The 18,885-nt window shown below is 52.0% G+C and overlaps 1 protein-coding gene across 1 annotated transcript in view; it reads left to right on the top strand.

Moving 5' to 3' along the window:
- The first annotated feature begins 16,829 nt into the window (after positions 1 to 16,829).
- The window catches only part of LOC147120482 (bile salt export pump-like), a 107,961-nt gene continuing 105,905 nt past the window's right edge, over positions 16,830 to 18,885 (top strand). The window contains exon 1 of the mRNA XM_085986477.1: positions 16,830 to 16,910. The gene's annotated coding sequence lies outside the window, so the exon portion shown is untranslated. The remainder of the gene's footprint in view (positions 16,911 to 18,885) is intronic.

The following is an 18,885-nucleotide window of genomic DNA, read 5'->3' as shown; positions in this document are numbered from 1 at the left end:
AGACCGGTACCTTATGCGATACGACCTGCTGTGGAAGCAGAGCTGGAAGGGCTAGAACGTTCAGGAGTACTGTCCAAGGTGGACTGGAGCGAATGGGCGACACCCATTGTTCCTGTCATGAAGCGTTCGTTGAGCAACAAGCCGGGGGAACCTGGGAAGGTTCGCATCTGTGGTGATTTCAAGATCACTGTTAATCCGGTTCTTCACACGGTGCAATATCCGCTTCCGCGGATTGAAGATATCTTCGCTTCGCTGTCTGGCGGGAAACACTTCACTAAGATAGACCTGGTGCAGGCGTACCTACAGATGGAAGTTGATGAAGCGTCACGTCAGTATCTCACGATCAACACGCATAAGGGCTTATATCGGTATAATAGACTGGTTTTTGGAGTGGCATCGGCTCCAGCGATTTGGCAAAGGGCCATGGAGCAGGTATTGCAGGGAATTCCAGGCACACAATGCTACCTGGATGACATCCTGATTACAGGAGATAACGATAAGGATCACCTCGCGAATTTGGAGCAGGTGCTCATCAGATTGAAAGAATATGGGCTCAGAGTTAATCGCCAGAAATGCGAGTTCTTTCAAAAGCGAATCTCGTACTGCGGCCACGTCATTGACCGGGAGGGGCTCCATAAGTTACCTGACATGATCGAAGCTGTTGTAAAAGCTCCTGCACTAGAAAATGTATTCCAGTTGAGGTCGTTCCTCGGGTTGGTTAACTATTACCGCAAGTTTCTTCCAAATTTATCCACGGTGTTACACCCGCTAAACACTCTTTTGCAAATGGGAATACCATGGAAGTGGAGTGATGATTGTAAGCGGGCTTTTCAAAAGAGCAAGGCGCTGATCACCTCTAAGGAAGTGTTGGCTCACTTTAACCCAACACTGCCTATTCGCTTAGCTTGTGATGCTTCTCCATATGGTACCGGGGCAGTGCTCTCACATAAGTTTCCAGATGGCTCGGAAAGGCCAGTTGCTTTCGCATCCAGATCATTGACCCCCGCTGAGCGCAACTATGCTCAGATAGATAGGGAGGCTCTCAGCCTCATGTGGGGAGTTAAGAAATTTAACCATTACCTGCAAGGCCAAAAGTTTACGCTGCTGACAGATCACCAGCCGTTGGTTTCCATTTTCAACCCTAAGAAGGGTGTTCCGGTAATGACGGCGCAGAGGCTTCAGAGATGGTCCCTTTTCCTAGGGGCACATCAATATGATATTGAATTCAAAGGTACAAAGCAACATGGTAATGCTGATGGGCTGTCGCGCTTGCCACTACCTACAGCGGAAGAGGCACCGGCAGTTGACCCTGTCGAGATATTTCACTCGACCATCATCGAATGCTTACCAGTCACCAATGCGGGTATTGAGAGAGAGACCCAAAATGACCCGACACTGTCTCGGGTCTACGACTTGACAGTGAAGGGATGGCCAGCACATGGCGAACCACTGTTACCAGCATTCTCAGCCAGACGAGAACAGCTGTCCGTATGTCAAGGAACATTGATGTATGGAACAAGGGTGATTATTCCTCCTAAATTAAGGGAGAGAGTTCTGAAAGAATTGCACGAAGGTCATCTGGGGGGAGTCAAGATGAAAAGCCTTGCTAGGACTTATGTGTGGTGGCCAGGTATCGACAAACAAATAGAGGATCTAACTAAAAGCTGCTCAGGGTGCCAAAAAGTTCAAAACGCACCTCCAATTGCACCGCTGCATCCGTGGGAATGGCCTTCAGCCCCATGGCAACGTGTGCATATCGACTTTGCAGGTCCATTCATGGATTCCATGTTTTTGGCAGCAGTAGACGCACATTCTAGATGGCCAAAAGTAATTAAGATGTCGACTACTACCTCTGAGAAGACGATCGCAGTTCTAAGAACCATATTTGGAAGGAATGGGTTGCCGGAGCAAATATGTGCAGACAACAGACCACAGTTCGTGTCAGAAGAATTCCAGAAATTCATGAAAAAGAATGGGGTGGAACACTATACATCTGCCCCTATCATCCGGCTACAAATGGGTTGGCCGAGAGATTTGTACAAACGTTCAAAAAGGCGATAAAGGCCATGAGTGAAGACCATATTCCACTACAACACAAGGTTGACAATTTCCTGATGGTGTATTGAAACGCCACGCATGCAGTGACAAATCAAAGCCCTGCCATAATGTTCTATAACAGAAGGTTGCGGTCCCAGTTGGATTTGTTAAAACCCAATGTGCGAAGGGAAGTCGAAAACAAACAATTCCAGCATGTAAATAACAAGGCCACTCGTAGTTTCGAAATAGGACAACCAGTGTTGGCCAGGGACTATAGGGATGATAAATGGCAACCAGGAACAATTCGTGCACGACAAGGACCCTTGATGTACACGGTAGACATTGGAGAGAACGCAATACGACGTCATGCTGACCAACTTGTGGAATCGAGAACAAGGGTCGACCCCATGTCTTCGGCAGAGACACCAGTTGAAGAACTTATTGAGCCTGTAGCATCTACCTCAGACTCGAACGTACCTGATGATGTTCAATCCATAGGAGATCAAGTGGATGAGTCACCCCAACAACGGGAACCAGAGATCCCTGAAAGGCGTTATCCGGCCCGGATCAGGAAGCCTCCTCAGAGACTGAATCTTTGAACAGTTGTGTGTAAATTGTATATATGTTATCCATGTAATGTTTAATTTGGAGTGTACACTGTTAAGCTAAAAGGGGAGGAATTGTAGGGTATGTAACCTGTACCACCTTTAGAGGATACTTTAAGGTGATGGACTACTTTTTGATGGCTCCTGTACATTGTAGTACCGGTGGTGACCACACCGGTATATAAACCCTGTGGAGCAAAGTGTATCCCAGTTCAGCCCTGATCCTCAATCACTAAAGACCTGTTTACTTACTTCTGTAGTCTGTGTCCTGTTATTCAGTATAACTGCAATTGAAACCACAGACTCAACACCACCAAGGCCTCCGGCGGGGGGGAGGGAGCGCGTCCGGGCGGAAGGAAGGCATGGCGAAAATCGAAACACCTCAGGGCGGGTCCCCCCGTGGAGGGCTGGCCCTTAAACTTAGAGCCCCTGACACCTGCGCTCCTCGCGGAGTTGATCGGGGCAGACGCAAGTGGGAGGGGCCTCGTACCCGAGCCTGTGGCCGCAACCGCCGTAGCGGTAACGCCAATACCTGCGGCCGGGCTCGGGCCCGAGGAACCCGACAAACCTGCTCCGCCGGAGGGAGCAGAGGAGGAGGCCTCTGCAGACATGGAGGTCTCCCTCGCTCGCTCTGTGCTAAAAAGAAGGCACGACCCCCTGGAAGAGGAGGAGGACTGGGAGGAGGAAGGTCCCTCCGAGCAGGGGGAGTCGTCGCCCGCCGCGGGTACCGCGCCCCCCCCCCCGCTGTCATTACCACCGGCGATCGGCAGGGGTCGCCTGTCCCTCGGGAAGCTGAGGCAGATGTGTCTGTCCGGCACGTGCCTCCCGAGGATGGGGATGAGACCCTGCCCGTGGGGGGGGTCGCGGATCAACCCGCGGAAATTGATATTTTTTCTGTGCCATTACCCCTCGCCGGGTCGGGCGGCCTGGGGTCCGGGTCGGGCGAGTTTGAAGAAAATGAGCTCGCCCAATGCAACCCGGACATCTCCCAGGGGCTGCTCGACCTGGCCGAGGTTTAAATTCAAGACACCCCACCCGCTGGGTCGGAGGTTGGTGGCGGGGAGGAGGATGGCCCCCTGGCTGCGTCTCTGGTGCCGGACGTACTGGAGGAGCTGGGAATTGTTCTCTCCCCGGTTTCTCCGGTCGTTCCGGCATCTGGGGCGGAGGGGAGCTCTGAACCGCCGCCGTCTTCTGGCCCGGCGCCCCTAGAGGAGCCCAGGGAGGAATCCTCTGCCGCCGATCCTGGGGGTGGGATCTGGGCGGAGGCGGGGCCGGCTGGTGCGGCCGAGCCGTTCGCTGCGCACTGCGCGACGGACGGGTCAGCCGCTGGTGACGCCCCCCTGGAGGAGGATGGGGGCTCGGTAATGGGCACGGAGGTCGATTTGGAATCCACCGTCGACGAGGCGCTGGATGACCTCGTGCCCCTCGCTGAGTCTCTCCTCATTCCCGTAAGGGAATTCCGGGACTTTATGGCCACGTGCCAGGGTCGGCACAATAAGATCCGGCTGGCCCTCGACAGGTGGTCGGAGCTGGCGCTGCTCATCGTGTCCATCCGCGCCGCCGTTAAAATCATGGGCGCGGACGAGGGCGTGGACCCGCTCGAGCTGCGTCGGCTCAGAACGTTTCTCACCTGCTGAGGAAGTGGCGGCTGACCAGCGGCTGCGCTACCTCCCCCCGTTAGGTGTAGGTAGAGGTTGCACTGTGCTTCTGACATGAAGATAACCATAGCTAGCCTCAACATCATCGGCAGCAGGGAGGCACGCCGCAGATTCAATAACTTCTCGGTACTTCGGGACGGGAAGTATGCGGTGTGCTTCCTGCAAGAAACCCACACCATTCCGGGAGACGAAGCCACGTGGCTCCTGGAGTGGCAAGGAGGGGTCAGCATGAGTCACCTCTCCAATAATTCCAGCGGGGTGGCTATCTTGCTGGCCCCGCATTTTCAGCCAGAGATCTTGGGGGTCAAGGAGCACGTGCCGGGCCACTTGCTTCAGGTCACTGTTCGCCTGGGGGGCGTGCCGCTCCATCTAATGAACGTGTACGCCCCTCAGACCGGTGCGCAGCAAGTGCGCTTCTTCGAAGAAGTCTCTGCTCTTTTGGGCTCCATCGACGCGGGCGAGTGCGTCATCCTCGGGGGTGATTTTAACTGCACCCTCGAGGCGAGGGACCGTTCGGGTCCCCCGCGAAGCCCGGCGGCGATGGAGAAGTTGAGGGACCTGGTCGGGTCCTTCGACTTGGTGGACGTCTGGTGAAATCTCCACCCCGACTCCAGCGCCTTCACTAGTGTGAGGTCTGGGGGAGGAAGGTCCAGAATCGACCGCCTCTACATTTCCTGGGCGTACGTCTCCTGTGTTCCGGCAGCTTCCATGCGGCCGGTGCCGTGCACGGACCACCACCTGGTATGGGCGGAGCTCGCTCCGCTGCGCGCGCGGTGGGGGTCTGCGTACTGGCAATTTAACAACCTGCTGCTGGAGGACGCACGGTTCCGGGATTCGTTTCGTCGGTTCTGGGCCGACTGGAGTAGGAAGCGCGGGGGCTTCCCCTCCTTGAGGCTATGGTGGGACGTGGTCAAGGCTCACGTCCATCTCTTCTGTCAGGAGTACGCGAAGGGGTCGAACAAGAGGCGGGAGGCCCGGATCGGGCGGTTGGAGAAGGAGGTGCTCGACCTGGAGTCCCGTCTCGGTCAGGTCGCCGAGGACCCGGCCCTGCGGAAGGTGTACGAAGAGAAGAAGGGCGCGCTGAAGGACCTGCAGCTCGTCGGGTCCTGAGGCGCGTACGTGAAGTCGCGGATCCAGCTACTGCGTGACCTGGACCGCGGCTCCCCCTTCTTCTACTCGCTGGAAAAAAGACGGGGGGTCCGTAAGTAGCTCTTGGGGCTGCTGGCCGACGATGGATTTCTGGTCTCGGATCCGGAGGGAATCAGCGCGGAGACCCGCGCCTATTACGGGGCTTTGATCGCTCCGGATCCGTCCAGCGAGGATGCGCGCAGAGTTTTGTGGGAGGACCTGCCGAAGGGCAGCCCGGAGGGCGCCGAAAAATTGGACGCTGCGCTAAGCCTGGCGGAGCTGACCGGCGCCCTCCGCCAGCTCTCCAGAGGAAAGTCCCTGGGGCTGGACGGGCTGACCGTGGAGTTCCACAGGGTGTTCTGGGACGTCTTGGGGGGCGACTACGCGCGGGTCCTGGGGGAAAGTTTGGCGACCGGGGATATGCCCCTCTCTTGGTGCAGGGCGGTCATTGTCCTGCTGCCTAAGAAGGGCGATCTCCGCCTCCTTAAGAACTGGCGCCCGGTCTCCCTCCAAAGCACGGACTATAAAATCTTTGCCAGGGCCATGTCTGCTCGCCTTGGCACCGTGCTGGCCCACATGATCCACCCCGACCAGTCCTACATGGTCCCGGGCCGGACCATCCATGATAACATCCATCTGGTCCGGGACCTGGTCCACCACTCCCAGAGGGCTGGTCTGTCGGTCGCCTTCCTTTCCCTGGATCAGGAGAAGGCGTTCGACAGGGTGGATCACGAGTATCTCTTCGGGACTCTGCACGCATTCGGGTTCGGGACGCATTTCGTCGCCCGGATCCGACTTCTGTACGCCGCCGCGGAGTGTCTGATTAAAGTTAACGGGTCCTTGACGGCGCCCCTTCGCTTCAGGAGGGGGGTGCGTCAGGGATGCCCCATGTCCGGTCAGTTATACGCCATTTGCGTGGAGCCTTTCCTGCGCCTCTTGCGGAAGACGTTGACGGGACTGGCTCTGCAAGGGCCGGGCGTGGAGGTTGTCCTCTCGGCTTACGCCGATGACGTGCTCCTCACGGTCATGGATCCCGCTGACTTGTGGAGGATGCGGGAATGCCAGCAGATTTACTCGGACGCATCCTCCGCCAAGATCAACTGGGAGAAATGTTCCGGACTCCTGGTGGGTCAGTGGCGGGTGGACTCCCTGCCGGAGGAGTTCAGGTCTTTCGCCTGGAGCACCACGCACCTCCTCTATTTGGGAGTCTACCTTAGCCCTGCCGAGGACGCCTGGCCGGCGAACTGGCAAGAGCTGGAGGCCAAAGTCACCGCTCGCCTAGGACGCTGGACAGGACTGCTCCGAGTGTTGTCCTACAGGGGTCGAGCGCTGGTCATAAACCAGCTGGTGGCCGCCATGTTGTGGTACCGGTTGGTCACTTTGATCCCTCCCCCCTGCGTTTGTCGCCAAGATGCAGAAGAAGCTCATCGACTTCTTCTGGGACAAAAGGAAGCACTGGGTCTCTGCCGCGGTTCTGAGTCTCCCGCTTAGGGAGGGCGGTCAGGCGCTGGTGTGCCTTCGCACCCAGGCTGCGACTTTCCGTCTTCAGACGCTGCAGAGATACCTGTACGTCGAGAATCCTCCGAGATGGTGTGCGCTGGCGACGTATTTCTTCCGCCAGCTGCACGGTATCAATTACGACACGCAGCTCCTGTTTGTGAAAGTGGGCTGCAGGCGTGTCGGCCCGCGGGAGCTGCCTGTCTTCCACCAGGAACTGCTATGGGTTTGGAACTACGTCGCTTCCAGGCGGAGCTCTCCCCCGTCAGGAGCGGCGGCTCTCCTTCGGGAGCCGCTGCTCAGGAATCCGCACATCCACGACCGCGGGTTCGGGTGGCTGGCGGAGGGCAGGGCTGTGCCTGGCAAGGTGACCAGAGTCGGGGACCTGCTCGCTGGCGGAGGAGCAGACTGGATGGCGCCGGAGGAGCTGACGCGGCGCCTGTCCTGGGCTAACGTCCGGCTCGCGGTCGAAGCCATCGAGTCGGTGAAAGTGGCACTGGGCCCCGACTCCACTCGGTGTATCGAGGCGGCTCAAGCACGTGGGGCGATCCCGTCCGAGCTTACCCCCATTCGGACAGAATTCCTCATCGGCGCCCGGCCCCGAAACTCCACTCGGGAACCGGCGCCTCACAACTTGAGCCGTCTCGAGGAAATACCCTCCGTGCCTTTTCATTCCGCGCGGAGGGGTTTCCTGTACGGGCTGCTCCTGCACACTCTCCACTTTGCCATCTTCGTCTGCCGTCCAGACACGCCTTGGCGTGGCGTCTTGCCGACCGGCGGAGGCGGAGGTCCCCAATGGAGGGCTCTCTACGCGGGAGTCCTCCCTTGTTCCATCGGGGACTTGGCCTGGAGGGTGTTGCACGGAGCGGTCCCGTACAATATGGTTTTAAGTAGGTTCACGGACTCCCAGGCCGCCTGCATTTTTTGCGGCCTGGAGGAGTCCGTGTTTCACGTTTATATGGAGTGTGAGAGGTTGCAGCCCCTCTTTCAGGGGCTGCTCCTCGATTTTTGGTTGCACTTCAGTCCCACACTCTTGATCTATGGTCACCCGGTGCGGAGGGGAGCGGACAGGTTGGAGGACCTCCTTGTGGGCCTGCTCCTGGGCCTGGCTAAAAGAGCCATCAATTGGTCCAGGCAGCGGGCAGTCGAGGGGGTCGTCCGGCCGGATTGCCTGCCTCTCTTCCGCGGCCATGTTCGCGCCTGGGTGGCCCTGGAGATGGAGCACGCGGTGTCCGCCGGCACGCTTGAGTATTTCCGCAACCGGTGGGCGCCGCGGGGACTGGAGTGCATCATCAACCCGGAAAACCAAATTTTAATTTGATTTTGTTAAGTTTTAGTTGAACTTTTGTTAATTTACAGTCCAATTTGTTTTTGTTTTTTTTGGGGGTCCAAACAAAAGAGTGCCCTCCTGTTCAGTAAAGTACCTGTTAAACTGTTCTCCCGAAGTCCGTGTGTTATTGAGGCGCGGACTTTACAACCCTTGCCCTTAGCTTCTTCACCTCAGGCTCCCTCCAGGCATCTGCAGCAGACCTTTGCAGCATCTCGCAGTTGGCCGCCCACAGCTGCATCACACAGGTAACTGATGCCCTCTTTAACAAGTCCACACATTATATCCATTTTGCCACTGATGAAGCCAGTGTCAATGAGCGGGCGCTTGGCTTTGCCACTCTAGCTTGCTTCCCACGGGTGCAGGGCATCATCGACTGCACACATGTGGTCATCAGGGAACCCCGTCACATCTCAGTAGTATTTGTTATCCACAAGAGCTTCCACTCCCTCAACGTGCAGCTGGTCTGCAACCATAGGAAGATTATCATCCATGTGTGCGCCAAGTCCCCTGTCAGCTGCCATGACTCGTACATCCTGCACCATTCCATCATCCCTCAGCTCTTTGCACCACCAAACAGTGTTGGCGGCTGGCTGCTTGGAGCTAAGGCTATCCCCTGAAGACATGGCTCATGACACCTTTGAGGAGGCCAACAAACGAGCCTGAGGGATGTTATAATCAAAGCCACATCTCCACAAGAAGTGTCATCGAGCAGACAATAGGCTTGCTCAAAATACACTTCAGATGTCTCGACAGATCTGGAGGAGCCTTTCAGTACGCATTAACTAGGTTCTCGCGAATAGTCATAGTCTGCTGCGCAGCAGCAAGCATTAGCACTGGATGAGGAAGACAGTGCAGAGCGCACAACCTCATCGGAGGATGAGGAGGAGGAGGAGGAGGAGGAGCACCATGAGGTTGGTTACGAGGATGACGAAGACCTGGACGAGCCGGCGGTTCTATTGTGGCCAATACGTGAGCACGTTGCTGCCCGTCATGCCAGGGATATCCAAATCAATGTCAGATTTCACTAACTTTAGGCAGCTCATACATGTGGCTGCCACAGGCGTGCGCAGGTTGGCATCACCCCACACCAACACCATAGAGCAGTCAAACAATGAATAGTCCTGTGTTTTCACTTTCACCACCATTGCTGGATGTGAAATGAGCCCTGACCCTTCACTCTGCCACTTCCATTTGAGCACATACATTTGGCAACGACGTCAAAGTGCCACAATTAAATATAACAACAGAAAATGCTAGAAAAACTCAGCAGGCCAGGCAACATCCGTGGAGAGAAAATAGAGTCAACATTTCGAGTCAAATTCTTTGTCAAGACTGGAAAGGCACAGGAAATGAAATAGATTGAAAGGCCAGGCTGGGAGAGAACAAAAGAGAAATGAAGAGACATTAAGAGGTATTCAAAACGAGACGAGATGGTGATAGGACTAGTGGAGACAAAAGACGGCTCTAGATTAGGTGTGAAATGTGCTGGCAGAATGAGAGACAGCTGCCATGTGGGAGAGAGGAAAAAAAAAGGAAAGAAAAAAAAAGGGGGCGGGGGGAAAGGGCCAAAACAAAGGTGGGGATTAAAAAAATAAGTAAAAATGTAATGGGGCCGAGGTTATGATCTGAAATTGTTGAACTCGATATTGAGTCCAGAAGGCTGTAAAGTGCCTAATCGGAAGATGAGATGCTGTTCCTCGAGTTTACGCTGAGCTTCCGTGGAACAATGCAAGAGCCCGAGTACAGTGAGGTCTGAGTGGGAATGGGGCGGTGAATTAAAATGACAGGCGACCGGAAGCTCGGGGTCAACCTTACGGACTGAATGGAGGTGTTCCGCAAAGCGGTCACCCAATCTGCTTTTGGTCTCCCCAATGTAGAGGAGACCACATCGTGAGCAGCGAATACAGTATACTAGATTGCAAGAAGTACAAGTAAATTGCTGTTTCACCTGGAAGGGGTGTTTGGGGCCCTGGACAGTGGGAAGGGGGGAGGTAGATGGGCAGGTGTTGCATCTCCTGCGCTTGCACGGAAGGGGTGCTGGGGGTGATAGAGGAGTGGACTAGGGTGTCTTGGAGGGAGCGGTCCCTACGGAACGCTGAAAGGGGAGGGGAGGGGAAGATGTGTTTGGTGGTGGGATCACTTTGGAGGTGGTGGAAATGGTGGAGGATGATCCGTTGAATGTGGAGGCTGGTGGGGTGAAAGGTGAGGACAAGGGGAACCCTATCGTGGTTCCGGGAGGGAGGGGCAGGGGTGAGGGCAGAAGTGCGGGAGATAGAACGGACACGGTCGAGTACCGTGCCAACTACGGTAGAGGGGAATCCTCGGTTGAGGAAAAAGGAAGACATGTCGGAAGCACTGGTGTGGAAGGTGGCATCGTCGGAGCAGATGTGGCGGAGATGGAGAAACTGGGAGAATGGAATAGAGTCCTTACAGGAGGTGGGGTGGGAGGAAGTGTAGTCCAGGTAGCTGTGGGAGCCAGTGGGCTTGTAGTGAATATTGGTCAATAACCTATCCCCAGAGATGGAGACGGAGAAGTCGAGGAAGGGAAGGGAAGAGTCGGAGATGGACCATGTGAAGGTGAGGGAAGGGTGGAAATTGGAGGCAAAGTGAATGAAATTTTCTAGTTCAGGGCGAGAGCAGAAAACGGCACCGATACAATCATCAATGTACCGGAAAAAGAGGTGAGGGAGGGGACCCGAGTAGGACTGGAACAAAGAGTGTTCCACATATCCCACGAAAAGGCAGGCATAACTAGGACCCATGCGGGTACCCATAGCAACACCTTTGATTTGTAGGAAATGAGTGGAGTCAAAGGAGAAGTTGTTCAATGTGAGAACAAGCTCAGCCAGGCGGAGGAGGGCAGTGGTGGATGGGGACTGGTCGGGCCTCTGTTGAAGGAAGAAGCGGAGCGCCCACAGGCCATCCTGGTGGGGGATGGAGGTGGTTGGGGCCAGGAAACTGGAAACTGTTAAAGTGGCGGAGGGCGTCCAAAGAGTTGCGGATGTAGGTGGGAAGAGACTGGACAAGGGGAGAAAAGATAGAGTCGAGATAGGAAGAGATAAGTTCGGTGGGGCAAGAACAGGCTGAAACGATGGGTCTACCAGGGCAGTCCTGTTTGTGGATCTTGGGAAGGAGGTAGAAGCAGGCTGTGCGGGGTTGGGGAACTGTGAGGTTGGTGGCCGCGGGGGGAAGATCTCCAGAGGAGATGAGGTCAGTGACAGTCTTGGAAACAGTGGTTTGATGTTCGGTAGTGGGGTCATGGTCCAGGTGGAGGTAGGAGGAGGTGTCGGAGAGTTGGCGTTCAGCTTCCGCTAGGTAGAGGTCGGTGTGCCAAACAACAACAGCACCACCCTTGTCAGCAGGTTTAATGACAATGTCAGGGTTGGATCTAAGAGAATGGTGTGCTGCAAGTTCAGAGGGAGGTAGGTTGGAGTGAGTGAGGGGAGCAGAGAAATGGAGACAGCCGATGTCACGGCGGCAGTCAGCGATGAAAAGATCTAAAGAGGGTAAGAGGCCATGGGGAGGGGTCCTGGTAGAACGAGAATTCTGAAAGCGGGAGAAAGGGTCAGCCATGCCGGGGGAAGACTCCTGGCCAGAGAAGTGGGCACGGAGACGAAGGCGGCGGGAAAAGAGCTCAACATCGTGTCGAGCTCGAAATTCATTGAGGTGGGGGCGTAAGGGGATGAAGCTCAGGCCTTTACTGAGGACTGATCGTTCAGGGTCAGAGAGGGGAAGGTCAGAGGGGATAGTGAAGATGCGGCAGGGGGTGAGATTGGGAGAAGGGGGTCAGAGGAAAGTGAAGGAGAAAGTGGTTCCGGAGGGGCGTTGGTGTTTAAGAGTTGCTGAAGCTTGCGATCCTTGACATCGGAAAGGAAGAAAAAAAGTTTTTTGTTGAAGCGTCGGATGAGTCAAAGGATGAAATGGAACTGTGGACCCGGACAGCTTTGAGATAGACAAAGACTTCATATAGTATCAAGATTACATTGATAATGAAAAAGACACCCGAGTGACTACCCTTGTGACTATTTGTGTGGGATCTTTCTTTTCTGGGTGCTTCTACGTGGTGCTACCCCTGTGGCTTCAGCAGAGGTAGGGGCAGCCTCCTCATCTCCCTGCTGTGCCTGCTTAGACGCCTTTGGTGTATGTCCTCTGGGTTTTGGAGCTGGTGCTGGCCCCCCCAAAGTCTGCTCCTCCTGCGACTGTGCAGGGGCAGACTCAGCCATTACTTTCCGGGGAGGCATCTGGAGCTCTGACCGAGGGGTTGGCAAGGGGGTGGAAGTCAGAGTGCTTGGAGTGGAGCCCCCACTTCCATGTCCCCTTCCACCATCATCCATCTCATGGGCCACCCGCACTTCCCTGCTAGCAAGTAGCTGGAGAGCACCTTGCTACACTTCAGTAGGGCCATGAGAACCCACATCTATACTGACATCCCTCCTACAAAGGATGTCTATGAGCTTCTGGTTCTCTCCTCCGTAGATGCCCATCTCTCCACTATAGATGACCATCTATTTTGAAGAGAAACCATGTTCTCATGCGACTGGCGCTGTGTCTCCTCCATGCAGGTGGCCATCCTATCCATGGAGGAAGCTATAGTTGCCAGTGACCGCGCCACGTTGGTGCTCACGTTGGAGATGGACTCCTCCATTCTCTGCACACTCACAGTCACCGCGGTCGCAAAACCACTCAGAGCCTCCTGCACGTGTTCCTGCAGCTCCAGGATCACCTTCTACCTGGATGGCCCCCGAGGCTCAGCGTCTGCATACAGCTGAGCAGAGCTAGGAGACTCCTGCACCCTCTGACGAGGAATCTCCACTGCTGTCACTGTCTTCACCATCTGCTGCAGCTCAGTTGTGATCTGAGAGACACCAGGTGACAACACTACTCTATCTCGCAACAGACCCACCGAGGTGTGTGTCTCTGCACTGGTGCTGGGTTGCGTTGTCTGAGGTGATGCTGCACCCTCAGAGGCAGGAGGCTCCTCTGAAGAGTCTTTTTGCTGTTACTGTTGGACAGTGGGGGGGCGGGTGGGGGGGCTCTTCTTGCTGTGGGAGAGTGAAGACATCAGTTAGATATATAGGATGTCGACTGCAGACACATACCATTATCCACATGATGAGCATTCATTTTGTCTTGACATCACACCCCATATGAGGGACTGATGAAAGGCATGTCATTGTATGGAAATTCATTCTGTCACCAGCTTCTTCTAATGAGCCCCTCTCTCTGTCCCCCACTTCCAGCAGGTCCACCACTCCAGCAATCTCCAGTGCTGCCTCCTCTGCAGTGGTCAGATATACCATGGCTTGTTGAGGGCCTCCTCCCATTCTCTCCCTCTCCCTCTTATTGTGGGCTATCTTTTCCTTCAAGGAGGGAAAGAAGAGAAGGTTCAGTGAGAGTGATGGAATTAATGTAAGGAATGGAATGGCATAGAGCTTTACAGGGGGTCTTTGATGGCGTGGGTTGCCAATACCAAGTTGTCTCCTTCTGTGTTGTTAGTTGTTGTCATTGCATTACGATAAGGCTGAGTGTGAGAGGTGCATAGTAAGATGGGGACCTGATAATGTAGATGGAGATAGAGGGATGGATGAAGGTCCAAGGGATGTTGGGATGAATAACGTTGTGCAGGAGTAGGGTTGGCAATGCAGAGTGATGGGAATGTGATGACAGGCACAGCAGCATCAAGGTAAGTGTGGCTTTATACTCACTTTTCCTGATCTTAGAAGATCATTGAACCTCTTCCGGCACTACACCCAGATGTGAACCGCCACTGACAGCCCCGTTACCTGCTGCGCTATCTGCAGCCACGCTGCCTTCGTCTGCTGGGGAGGCCTCTTCCTACCATCCATAGGGAAGAGAACCTCCCTTTGTGCTCTCATTCTCTCCACAAGATGATGGATGGACTCATCTGAGAAGTGAGGTGCTGCTCTTTGGCGCTGGGAGCTCATAGTTCAGAGATGCAAACACTGCCAGCACTGAATGGTATGAAATTGCAACTGAGACTAAATGGGGCCATGGCCCCTTTAAATAAACCAGCAAGAATCGCGTCAACCAGTGACATCACCAGACCCGCACCTTTTAATTGGGCCGGGAAACGCACAGGGTGGACCTAACAAGGCCCATTAGGGGAAGATCTTCTTTATCGAAGGGATCCACGCAGCAGCGGGGTCGTCCCCCATCGCCGACCTCTCCTGCCTTGAAGCCGCCCAGGTAGGCGAAATCGCAGCCGTGGAATGGAAAGCAGATTTGCTTGGCGGAGGGTGGGTTGGGGAAACTCGGCCGGCCGGCCAGTGTTAAAGCTGGAAGTGAGATCAAACCTGAGGCATGCAGACACATTTAAATATTTAGATGCACAACACCCCTCCTGGGAGTGGGTTGATCGCCTGCACGCCCCGTCCCGCCACAATTAAAATCAGAAGTGGGCAGGTTCGAGGCAGTTTGTGTTCGGGTTTGAGATTTTTTTTATGTTTTAACATCCTACCTGACCCAAACACACCTGTTTTGTGGGGCTAAAGTTATTCCCTTTGGGCAGGATTTTCATTGGGCCGTGGAGGCAGGATTGGAGGCGTGTGGGGGGTTAAAATCCCAAAATTGGAGGGCACGAACCCATCCCGCCCCCAATCCGCCTCCATGCCAGTTTCAAAGGAGGCAGGTACGCGCCCCGCACTGGGACCAGCCACCCTGAGGCGGGAAGGGGATTAGTGCCAATTAACTGCCTGTTAACAGGTAGTTAACAGGCAGTTTTTAGCCTAATCCCTATTTTTTATGTTGAAGTGTGGGATTCCCGACGGCTCCAAACCACGCCAAGTTAGAGGAGGCGGACCATCGGGATGAAGGGCTTGGAGGGGTCGAGATGTCCGGTGTTCAGGTGAGTGATGGGTGCATGAGTGCAAAGGTAAGTGTGTTTGGTGTGTGTAAAGTGTTTAAATAAGTTTTACATACCTTTACTTACCTTTACAGCCTTCCTTCCTTCAGGTCTCGGGAGTCCCTCATCTCACCGACACAGAAAGCAGAATGGCTGCGAGCTGTCAAAAATTGCAGCATTCAGCTTTCTGTTCTGAAGAGATCGCTAAATCATCCTGAGAGGAAGGAATTAACTTAGAGTACAGATTGTCAGTGTTTGACAGCTTCAAACAGCTGTGAAACACTGATATTTCATCTGTCAAAAGGTCTTGACAGATGAAATGTCAATCTGTGACATCACCTGTTGCCGGGTGGCCCTTAATTGGCCTGCTGAGCCCGCTGGGTGGGCTCAACAAGGTCAATCAAGTCAAAATCACGTGGGTTGGCTAGAACTCGATGGAGGCGGGACTACAACCACGAAAGTTGTAGCCCTGCCTCCTACCCAACTCCTCAATGAAAATCCAGCCCTTTGACTCTACCAGTGTTTCACATGGGATCTACTATCAAAGGAGGCCTGTTATCAGGGCTGGACATTCGTTGATATAGTTTATTAGGACTCCCAGGAAGTCCCATATGAGACTACTAATAAAACTGAAATCCAAGGGAACCAAGGGTAAAATGTGAGGCTTGACAGGAATTTGGATAAAAATAGGAAACAGTGATAGGTGTAGGGTCAAAATGTGGGTAGGTGTGGAGTGCCACAGATTGCATTTATCCATGAGGGTAATTTCTCCAGCTTTTTGGATATATAGTGGTTTGCCCTCAAACAAATCACTGGTAGCCTTGAGCAGATGATAAATACCAGTGACAAAAGTAGGCAACCACAGAGTCACAACAGTGGGATCCAGGCCAGTGGTCTGTCTTTGAATTTAATGCTACCTATCTTCAGATGCCCCAATTGAAAGAAGTGAACCCGCCATGGCAATTATTGAAGGCCCACCGTTCCCTGATACTCTGCCATCAGAGAGTGCTGCTGATTCCGGTTACTTTCGGCAGTTTGTCATTCCTTGTGGCTATGTTACAAATTTGAAAAAGTTGGCAATGAATGTGTTGAACCCATTTGCTACCAAAACAAGGTTGTCACTGACACTCAGGTTGCTAAATCAGAAACCAACTGAACGTGGGGCTATTTCTCTGGTTGCAATTGTTAATAATTAACATTTCTAAAGTTACATTTCTTTCTTTTAGCAGGGGTCCACTTCAGTAAAATGAATCCCAGACTTCAGGAAAATGTCATAATTATACATCATAATTTTACATTGTCTCTCCTGTTATATTTCTTACACATCCTTGTATTTAAAAACCGAATTAAATGTTATTTTCATTTAAAGTCTGAGGTCATTCTTTATTTACCCTGAAGTTTAGCCCATATTGCCTGCATAGAAAGATATTGAAAATTCACGTTACTTAATGTGTTCACATTTGTAAAAATATCAAAATTGAATGTGAACAGATAAATCAGAAGCAAATTAAGTTATGGGAGGTTTTTTTTATATTACCAATTGACTGCGTATCTGGTGTTTGTAATTATTTGCCACGAGCAAGACTTGCAAAATGCCATTGACCCACTAGATACAATAAACTTCAGGTCATTTACCTTCACCTTTAGGCACATGGAATTTAATTACTTAAACCTTGCAACCATTGGTTACTATTTTCCAAAGTAGCGAAGCAGACCAGTGGAGCTACAAATTATAGCTGAGAGTAGCCATGCAGAGGGATTCTGTTGTGTGCTTTCTACATTGAATATATCAGGTACGTAAAACAGGATTGCACAGTAGACCTGTTATACAGATGCAAAATATTATTGAAGTGCAAGATATTTTTAAGAATAATAATAGGATTTGTTATATTCTTTTGTCAAGTGTTTCAGTTAACCTTGCTGTTACCATATGTGTAGATCTTAACTAGTATTTTTTGTAAGTTTTGTAAATGCGTTGAAGTGTGTGGAAGAAATACAATTACAAAGCCTTTGGAAATTACTTTCTTGGCAGAAAACATTCATTTCTCTGCTGCATGAAAACAAAAGTGCACTAAAGTATAAATTGTAGTATCATTAATGTAAAATGATTATAGTATGTTTCTTCCACAAATTAATTCACAAAATCAATTCCCTCTAATTTTGGTCAAACAGCTGTTGTTGGTGAAGTCAATAATTCAATTCCTGTGTTCCTTTTTATTTCTCCTTATCCAGTACCACAAGCAGAAAACAGTCTCATAACATCAAAGTGAGCTGGCATTTTTGGAGCTGAGGTCTCATTTTGATAGCTCTAAACTGTGCCTAAAAGTATGGAATCTCAGCATTACTCATAAATGAAACAAAAAGATAAACAATTGCATAAATTATATGTTTGAATAAATGTTTTTGTTTTCCCCATCATAAATAGTCTGATATATTTCATTAAATTGTTCCTTGTTTGGAGACTCCTAACTCACACAATGCTAACCCAAAGATTGTGATATGTACTGGGGTGATGGTTTGACCTAACTACTTACAACACTGCTTCAGTTTCTTGTAATGAGTTAAGAGGCTGAAATTTCCTATTGATTATATTTTAATGCCAATCGGAAAATTCAGATGAGAAAGTCTAAGGGGATTGTTCTCTGGGTGGAAGACAGAAAATTGCTCTTTTGAAGGAAAAATATCCATCCACGGCTTTTTTAAGTCATATAAACCAGGTTGACACCCCTCAATTATCCCTCAATATCACCTCCAGGGTTCTATCTATAAAGAAACATGGGGTGGGGGTGGTGGTGGTGGGGGCGGGGCACTGGCCATACTAATCTGGAGGGGCATTGTACATCAACCATAGAAAATGAGAGGAACACAATACATTGGCCACAGAGATATGGGCAGGAACTGCAAACTGGTCATAGAGATCAGGTGAGCACCCTTAGCCCCCACCCCTCTCCTTCCAAAGTTCTCACAATTCATGAACCGTTCCTTTAGACTGGAAAATTGTGCATGGCACTCCACTATTTAAGAACGGCAAGAGAGGGAAACAAGGGAATTACAGACCAGTTAGCCTAACATCTGCTGTCGGGAAATTACTAGTCTATAATTAAGGGTAGGGTGACTGAACACCTCAAAAATTTTCAGTTGATCAGAGAGAGCCAACATCAATTTGTGAAAGGTAGGTAATTCCTGACAAACCTGATTGAATTTTTTGAGGAGGTGACTAAAGTAGTGGACAAGGGAATGTCTAGGAATGTTATTTATATGGACTTCCAGAAGGCATTTGAAAAAGTCCCACATAAGAGACTGTTAAGAACATAAGAAAATAAGAACATAAGAAATAGGAGCAGGAGTATGCCAATCGGCCCCTCGAGCCTGCTCTGCCATTCAATAAGATCATGGCTGATCTGATCCTAACCGCCAATCTACTATCACAGAACCATCTCCTGAATCTAACAGAATTAGACACATGAAATAGGAGCAGGATCAGGCTACATGGCCCCTGGGCCCGCTCCGCTACCCACAGGGCCATGACCGATCCGAACCTAGACTCATGTCCTAATTCCTGCCCGCTCCCCATAACCCTTTATTCCCTTTACTTCTAGGAAACTGTCTATTTCTGTTTTAAATTTATGTAATGATGTAGCTTCTACAGCTTTTTGGGGCAGCATATTCCATGGACCTACCACCCTCTGAGTGAAGTAGTTCCTCCTCATCTCAGTTTTGAAAGAACAGCCCCTTATTCTAAGACTATGCCCCCTAGTTCTAGTTTCA

The sequence above is a fragment of the Somniosus microcephalus genome, chromosome 4 (assembly GCF_052327205.1).
Source record: "Somniosus microcephalus isolate GS21.2 chromosome 4, FLI_Smic_1.0, whole genome shotgun sequence".
NCBI lineage: Eukaryota > Metazoa > Chordata > Chondrichthyes > Squaliformes > Somniosidae > Somniosus > Somniosus microcephalus.
The sequence above is the reverse complement of the archived record's forward strand: the minus strand, read 5'-3'. Positions and strand labels throughout refer to the sequence as shown.